This window comes from Ambystoma mexicanum, chromosome 1p (genome assembly GCF_040938575.1).
Source record: "Ambystoma mexicanum isolate Mex_15411 chromosome 1p, UKY_AmexF1_1, whole genome shotgun sequence".
Classification (NCBI taxonomy): Eukaryota; Metazoa; Chordata; class Amphibia; order Caudata; family Ambystomatidae; genus Ambystoma; species Ambystoma mexicanum.
In genome coordinates this window covers 532916970-532924776 of record NC_090921.1, presented here as the reverse complement: position 1 = coordinate 532924776, position 7807 = coordinate 532916970, and positions in this window count along the sequence as shown.

Here is a 7807-nt window from a genome sequence, read left to right as displayed (position 1 = left end):
GAAAATTCGTATCAGAGAACATTTGGCGACCATTGGTAGCCAGGAAGCCAAATACCCACTGGCAGCCCATTGGCAAGTCCAGCACCAACTTGATAGTAAGGACTTTATCCGCTTTGTGGGTCTGGTGAAAGTTTCATTGGCCCCAAGAGGAGGCAATTTACAATTGAAGCTCCACCAACTTGAGGCTCGACTTATCTGCAAATATAGAACAGTGTACAGTGGCCTGAATTCAGACCATGAATTTGCAGTATTTCTATAAATACGTGTTATGTCATAACCATATCTTCCTATCTGTGTGCAAATCAGTTGCCAATGCTGTCTCACTGATCTGCTGCTTCACACATAATGAATGTACCATGTTTCATTTTTGTTGTGCAATTTGCAACCGTAGATGTTATTAGACAGCGCGATCTTTGCCCACCTCTTTGCCAAGGATATGTTTATTTAATTAATTTGGTTCGATAACAATCAGAGATTTAAATTGCATCTCTGGGTATCCATGGCTAATACTTGATTTATCCCTTGAATTGAGTTAATTCCAATGCGTACTTAATATTAGCATCTTAAATTATTATTTCGGTATACAGACTATCATTTAATGGCTTCGTGTGGTACTCCTCCATGCTTAATTAAGTGCACTTGAACTTTCCTTAAATTCTATTGTGGCATTATTATTAATGCTTTGCCGCTTTTTTACTCATTACATATATAAGCCGCTCTTTTTATATCCCACATTTGTTAACTTTACTTTTCGCGTGAGTCATGTCCTCAAATGAGACATGGCAGGCAAAATCTGCCTCTCTCCATTTGTTTATCAAAAGTTCCCTTCACCCAAGATGGCGACTGTTTTTGTGCCATCACTTACTTTGCCTCACACTGTCTAGCTGGGTTCATAGTGATAACATCGAAAACAAAAAGTCGAAAGTCATAATTTAGAAGAAAAAAAACGTCGAAAAATAAAAAGTCGAATTTCTTTTTTAATACGTTTTTTATTCGAAATGGGGGGGTTTCCCCCAACCCCCCTTTTTTATTTTTTTTTGTTTTTACCTTTTTTTTATATACTATAGCCAAAAAATAAACATAAATTAAAAAAAAAAATTCGAATTTTTATTTTTCGATTTTTTGTTTTAGACATTATTGTCTTTCGACATTTTGTTTTCGATATTTTGACTGACCACCGTCTAGCTGTGTCCTCACCCGGAGGTTCTGTTTTTAAATGTCCCCTCTTGCTCGCGCCTTCGCGCTCGGGTTTAATTTTGCCGTTATTCCTCCTGTAATCAGGTAAGACCCTTTGCCCATGACCCCTTGGCTTTCTCTTGCGATGGGTTTGACAGCTGCCGATATATGACATTGGCATGCCGCTGTTGCACAACGAAATCTTTTTCTTTCTTTTTCCACATTCAGTAACACATTAAGGGCCTCATTACGAGTATGGAGGCAGCCATGCCCTTAATAAGGGCATGGCTGCCTCCATACCGGGTTCCAGTACCGGGTTCTGTGAATGAGGAATTACCAGGTCATTCCGACCTTGGAGGACCCGGTAATTCCTCATGAACAAAACCATTCCCCATTCCCATTTGAGCCCCCATAGGGCTCAATGGGAATGGGGATGGAGCTAATAACGGGCCCGTTAAAAACGGGCCCGTTATTAGCTACTTGGTCCCCTTGCGGGACCCGGAAAGGACGTCTGGTTTTACCAGACGTCTGTTCTGGGTCCCGCTAGGGGACCTCGTAATCAGGCATCCCATAATGAACGGTGCCAGTCCTGTACCGCACCCTTCATCACGGGAGTGCCTGCCTCGTAACGAGGCTCTAAGTATCTCTGTGAGCTACTCAGAACAGCAATTTATGCTTCTTTTATCATTAGTCGTATCACAAGTACATAATTGCATTTGCATTGCATTATTTAATTCCCAATCACTTGTTTATGAATGATGCATACCTTATCGCTGACAGTATGATTTATATCTTACTTTCTGACTTTAGACCTTGCCGCATCTGTGAAGCATTAGAGGTATGTGATGCCACCATTTTTCTACAATGCACCAATGGTGGTTCTAATTTCGGTCTAACTAATTACATTCTAATTTCTTGACTTTAGTTGAACCACTCGTAGGCATTTCCCTGCCTTCTTTAATTTGAAAAATGTACTCCAAATATCAGGTACTATTTCACCTATATCACCTTTCAGATTACCGTTACTTGTCAAAAATGTCTTTGATCGCGCTAGACTACTACCATTGAAACTAACGCTTTGTTCTTATCATTTTGTTCTTGCTTTTGTTTCTTTCTCTTTCTTCCCCATTTCCCTTATATTTCTTTGACATTTCTTAACTACCCACATATGTATAAATATGTTTAATTACTTTTAATGACATGTGAAAAATGAAATTCACACTTGATTATCGTAATTGTTTTGCTTTGGCTCTCTGTCCCTTGTGTTACCTAACATGGTGCTTCGGCTGTTACAAATGTTATTTTATCTCATATTTCGATCGAATATGTGGCAATATTGTATATATGATATCTCAATGTGACATACCAGCCTCAGATGAAGAGCCACTAAAGCTCGAAACACGTGTCAGGCTGTTGAACCACCCGAAATAAACAGCAGACTGCATTTCAATCCTTGCACTTTTTGGCGCAGTGTGCTTGGGGAACTTTTTTTCATTGTTCTAGTAATGTGGTAGTATATTGGCAGTATACCCACACCTCCCAGACACCCGCTGGCTTGTGCTACTTGATTATTAATCGTACAAGCGCTATGGATATTCTTGACTTATTCTGCCAATTGTTGTCTATATTGGTCTTTAAGCAGGTGCAGGTGCTGGGGCGAAGGTAAAATTCTGTATGCAGACACAAAACGTTCTAGAGGATTTGTTCCCGGGAAACAGAAGCGGGCGCAAGTACCAACAGCAAGAGACAGGTTCAGACTTTAATTCCCAGATAACAACAGTGGGAAACAGACAACAGCAGCATGGCACTTGTATCAGAGCTATGCCCGGGTGAGAAAGGCACAGGTTGGGTGTTAGGGCCTATCAACTTTTTCATTTGAAATGGGCAGTCTGTGACCATGGCACAGAATGCTTAATGGATTGTCTTAAGTGGTAATTAGGGCCTCAGCACACCTGCTAGCTTCCTTTCTTCATGATGATGTGCTCGCCAGACACCCTGCATTTCTTTATTTGCAATTTCTAGCCATAATTAAAACAGAAGCTGGGGTAATGTATATGCGGATAGCAGTATTAATTAAGGATGCCACATTCTGAGTATTTATGTGATCTGGGAGATGTGTAATCCAGTAAGGAAGATGTTTAAAACATTGTGAAATATGAGAAACAAAACAGATAATTTTCCAATATTTTTTTTAATTCTTTATAATATATTGATTGTGTGATCAGATATTGCTCCTGTTGACACTGCTTGTGCCCCCAAACATATATATGCCATTTTTACACTGCCCGTATGTTTTTGAAAACCTTAAACTACTGCACATCAGTCCTTTTCTGTGGCTCACATATGGGGACAGGTTTTCGCAGATGAAGAAAAAGGGGCTTACATAGAATATTTTTTAATGGCATCCTGCACATCCTCAGTCGAACCAAATAAGAGGGAAAGTCCTGATCAGGATATAACAAGACTAGCAAAAAAAAAATACCTCAAAAGGAAGTGGAATCCTGGCAGGAGAGTATGCCAGGTATCCAAATAAGCAATGGACTAACAGCCGAGTTGTTATGTGTGGTTGATTAAAAGAAACTTAAGGAACTGACATTCTTGAAACACAGGGAAGAGTGAAGAGATATCCAGGGTAAGGGAACCAGTCTCTGGAACAAGGAACTTTGTCCTTTCAGACCCCTTTTGTGTTAGATTTATGCATTTCCTTTTTGAACATTTGTGCACTACTAAAGGCCAAAGACTTTTTACCTTTTCACCTTAGAGCTATTTTTTCTTAGATGTGAGGGCCAGAAAAGTACTTTGGACACAGGAGGATTTGCTTTAGACATCCTGGCCATGGTTAGACCCTTAGTTTTGGTTTTAGGTAGGGAAACAACTCTTAGAGTAAGGACAGAGAGGCATTTCCCAAACCCCTTTTATTTTAATAAAAGTCTTTGACCAAAAACATGAATTCACTGTGTCCACGTCTCATTCCTGGCTCTTCACAACTCTTTCTCGGATGTCCAGGGGAAGAAAATTCCATGCAAGTGGAGCAAGAAGAGAGAAAGAGCGGAAGCGAGAGGTAGCATAGGGAAAGCGAGGTTCCACACAGGTAGTCGAGGAGGCAGATTAGAGATTACGAGAAGGCTTGTAGAGTTGGATAAAGGCGGATAGATACAGTGGTGTCTTACTGTGGATAGATTTGTGAACCAGGAGAGGACAAGTAAATCTGGCCCTATTAAGCAGAGTAGTATTGCAAGTCAAACATTAACACATATTTCTACTAATTAGACCTTAAAAGATCTTTTGGAGCGACTTGCAAACAGGTCTCAAATCCCGGATTCACCAATTAACTGTAATGCATGATCCTAGGCAAGCCATTGGATCTCTATGTACCTTATTTTCCAATTCAATAAAAGTGATTCAATTCTCATTGTGTGCAGCACTGCTGGGACTAGGAGCAGTGTGAAGGTCCACAGGTCTGCGCTTTAATGCAATGTAACACAGGCGCAAAATGTGCACTCACGACTAGCCATTGGCTAGAGAGAGTTGACTCTTGGCAAGTACCAAATGGTGTGTTGTGCATATGTATAGAATTGAGGTGGCAAGTGACCCTTTTTACGGCTGGCTAGTAGCTTGCAACTTGAATTAATTCATGCCCCCTGATGTAGCAGCTCACAGGTGATACCCACACCCACCCTTAGGATGACCACCCGATCCCTGTACATAATGATCACCTGTGGGCTAGGCCTATTTTAAACTTCATGCTCATTGGGCTACCTGCCCCTCCTCCACTGCTTCCCAATCCACCCCCTCACCCCAACCCTGATTCTTGCAAGCCTCCCCTCCACACTCCTGACATCTCAACTAGGAAAGATCTTCTACATGCATCCAGAAAAAAACAACCTTATGAGATAGGAATGCTATCTTGTGGTGGGGATAATTGGTGCAGCCTTGTCAAGAAAACTGCTTTGTCCTAGAGACTCCTTAATTATCAATGGTGAACCAGAAAAGGGCCTCTGTCCCCCTCCTTATGCACAGGGGTCAGTTAATAGACAATATGTGGAGAAAAGTAATGAGGTTGCTACATTTGTATTTTATCTTGCTGGCCATTCTTGCATTTATATTGATGGTCGTTTTGGGGCATTATGTTTTCTATAATTCCCATTCTTCATTGTATGTAAAATGTGGGCTTGCAGCTGGGGTTGCAGTTTAGTGGAATTCCTTATCCCATTGCAGAAAAATAATCTCAGGCCTGTTTTGCTTAAAGAGAAATAGAAATTCCCTCTCAAAGTGGAAAAAGAATGTGTCCTTTTTTAAAAAAGTGTATGGAGCACTTTATTTACTTATTTGCTCTAACGGATCCTTTTTTTTATCATTTTCAGAGTTCACTGTGGTTAACACACGTTGTATTATTACAAGTTGTCTGTAAGTGCAGAAGAAATCTGTCCAACATAGACTTGTCATATTAAGGACTCTTGGGCGCCACTACTGTCTGGTGTGACCGTCCGTAGCCCAGGATGCGTGCTTTCATAGATTTCTATTTAGAAGTCTGCATTTTGTTTGTGCACTTTTGATCGAAATTGACCAATTACACATACATGTGCATGTATATGCATGAAAGCAAAGGGCCCAGGAGAGGAAAATTATCTGGAACTGCACGCGTAAATATAAACCTGAAACAAAATAAAAGCAAGCTGGAAAATAATATATGCAGGCTATGTCTTAACTGGTTCTACGTGAATATATGCAGGCTATGGCTTAACTGGTTCTACGTGAATATATGCAGGCTATGGCTTAACTGGTTCTACGTGAATAAATGCAGGCTATGGCTTAACTGGTGCTACGTGTTTTCAATCCGTAGACTGCATATATTCTTTTACAGATTACTTTTATTTTGTTTCTGGGGTTATTTTCTACTCTCTGACCCTTGGGTTCTCCCACTGTACGCATAAAGCATTACATTGCATAGTGCCATGGTTCACTCTTTTAATACCCAGCTACAGTTATATACAACACCAAAACATATATGTACGCTAATAGCTCTCCACTAGACATAAAGCTTCACGGGTGAGGAACCACCACAATCAAAGATCAACCTGCCTATCCCAAATGTAATCGCAGATGAACCACAGCACGTAGCCTTAATCTCTCCAACTTGAGGTTCTTCTGCTGAGCCTGATCAACACAAGACCCTTCTTTCTAACCTGATTCCAGCCCTGCAGTCAACTCGGTCCGCAAAAGTGTCTTCATCACGTGTGGCTCATCAGAGGAATCGCCCCTTTCTCCCCATGCACCACTAGATCCTCGTTGTGACAACATCCTGCGAGAAGCAGTGTAATTCACTGTACCCAGGACTCGCAGCAAATTTCAACCCAGCATTTGGCACAAGTATCTTCATGGCCGAGCCACTGGTGTTCAGCTCTTAAAGTCCATGCAGATGGCCATGGTCTGTATCTCTATAGCTACTTCCCACTAAAGCAGTGAAATGCAATTCTACAATCTGCTTCGGAAGAGATCCACCACATATAAGGTATCACCCCCTGGATCTCCTACAGGCAGGAAAAAGCCCTCTCAAGATTCCGCAGAAGACTCAAGGGCCCATCAGTTCCGCTGGCTCAGGGACCCTCTGCTCGCTGATGCTACCTACACCTGGATCCCGGTGATCAATGAAGCTGTCCAGAGTTTCTTTGAAAAGTCTGACTGGTGGCACGCCTGAGGTCCACCTGTCGAACTGACCTACCACAAGACCCTGCCTAGAAATTGCTGACTGGGGTTTAGGGTACACTCCAGTTCCTCTCTCCTTGCATCCTCCCTTTTCCCTTTTCAGTGCTCTGATGGGGTTGCACAGCATCACACGCACTAAACAAAAACCTCAACAACTAAATCATTAAAGCCGTTGTGTGTGCATCATATTTGCATTTACTGTGTAGTTACTTGGTAAAGAGTTGTTTCCGAGGTCTCATACAATGCCTGCTTGTGGTGTTTCCATATCTGATGGCAGTCTCTTGTACCACAAAATGTCTTACTGTTGCCATGTAACAAGAGCTTCCTTGCTATCTGGCATCGTGTGCAGTGTTTGTGCAAAGCTTCTTGCTTAACATATGTTTCTAGTGTCTGGCGCAATCGCTGCGTATCGTGTGTTGCATGTATGAATGTCGGTTTAAGGAGGTTTGTATGATGCCTGCTAATGGGGTGTTGATGCCTTATATGTATTAGGTCTGCATCTGAGATCTTGTGTAATGTCTGCTTATGGGAGCTGCTATAACTATACAGTGACTGCTTTACAAAGCGTTTTTCAGTGGACTTTTCACATTGAAAAACCCTTTTGTAAATCAGGCGCATGGTGTCTTGTGCAAAGGGCAGTTTATGGGGTGTGTATGATTTCTGTTTATGGGGTGTTGTGTAATAAACGTGTTTACAGCTTTATCAGGTCTTGTGTAAATGAGGGTTTATGGGGGTTGTATAACATCTGTTTGGGCGTCTTATTAGGTCTGCATATAAGGAGCTTGTGTAATGTCTGCTTGTGGGGTGGTGGCTGATCCTTTGAATGGGTTATTGTGAGGTCTGTAGTATTTGTTATTCATTATGTCTGCTTGTAAGAACTTGTGTAATGACAGTTTATCAGGTCTTGTATAACATCTGCTTAGGG